At 41.6% G+C, this 1,102-nt stretch overlaps 1 long non-coding RNA gene across 1 annotated transcript; it reads right to left on the bottom strand.

Annotated features, from left to right (window-relative positions):
• Positions 1-24: 24 nt before the first annotated feature.
• LOC109587364 (uncharacterized) lies at positions 25-247 on the bottom strand. Its single transcript, XR_002187551.1, has 2 exons — positions 208-247; positions 25-153 (listed from the first exon to the last, which is right to left on the bottom strand). It is a non-coding gene; the product is annotated as an uncharacterized LOC109587364 (long non-coding RNA).
• Between the last annotated feature and the right edge of the window lie 855 nt (positions 248-1,102).

The following is a 1,102-nucleotide window of genomic DNA, read 5'->3' as shown; positions in this document are numbered from 1 at the left end:
CAGAGGGACTAGCTGATACCACACTAGCCAATACTTGTCCTGTTATGACACCCTCTCTTTGAAGCATAATAGCTACACTGACAGGATCAGAGAGAGACTGAGAGAGGAGTGGATGATGAGTGTTGAATATATCAATAGCCTTAGCTTTACATTCTATAGAATACACACACATAGTCAATACTAATACAATCAGTGATATTAACTTACTCTCTTGATCTAACTTGTCAGCTGCAGCATTCTCATTCATAGATTTAAGAGCATCTGACAGTGAGTCAAAGGTAGCTCCTCCTTTACTGTCAACATTATCAGCTCTGGACAACCACTTAGAGAGACACTCAGTTAAACAATCATAAGTTGTATCACTGTCCTTTTTAATGGCGTCCAGTGTGTTCTTGTGTAGTCCTAGTGTCAGTCCCAGCTCATGCCATCTTGTCTGAGGGAAACCACATCTCTTTAACAGATCAAGTACATCAATAAGTTGATCTATAAAGCAACATTTAAAATCATTATTGTGATCAATGAACATTATACCAATAGTCAAAGGAGAAGAGAAGAGAGAAGGAGAAGAGGAATAGTTGCTGCTCTTCGTTGCCATTGTTTGCAGGAAAAGTTAGGGTGGGGCTAAATATGGGCGTCGACGCGTCGCGCGCGCTGATAAAGTCATAGATATGTACGGAACAGGATAGGAAACTGGATCACGTGAGCGCATCATCTTTAAGGTTCAATCCTTGTAGTTTGTCTGAAAGTCTCGCTGCCTGATCCAACTAACAACAAGACGCTTCCTATCGGCCCAAAGGCTTTTCTTTGCTCAAAGGATGCCTGACTGGAGACTCGGCCTGGAAACCAAGAGCCGGCAGGCAGCTGGCCTGCTCGCACATCCCTGCTCAGACCTTGATCTCATTGAGCAGTGTTACTATAGCCCTTGCTAGCAACATTTGTGGTTACTTTGATCTCGTAATCAACATGTTGCTAAGAATAGATCTATAAATCAGTTCTATTTTTGCAACTGACAAGTTGCTCAAAATATCAACTTAACTAAGTAACCCATAAATGTGCTGAATTAGAGTATATGCGTGAGTAATGAGACAGATCACATTATGAG

The sequence above is a fragment of the Amphimedon queenslandica genome, unplaced genomic scaffold (assembly GCF_000090795.2).
Source record: "Amphimedon queenslandica unplaced genomic scaffold, v1.1 AMPQUscaffold_12598, whole genome shotgun sequence".
In the NCBI taxonomy this organism is placed as follows: Eukaryota; Metazoa; Porifera; class Demospongiae; order Haplosclerida; family Niphatidae; genus Amphimedon; species Amphimedon queenslandica.
This window is presented reverse-complemented; position numbering and strand designations above follow the sequence as displayed.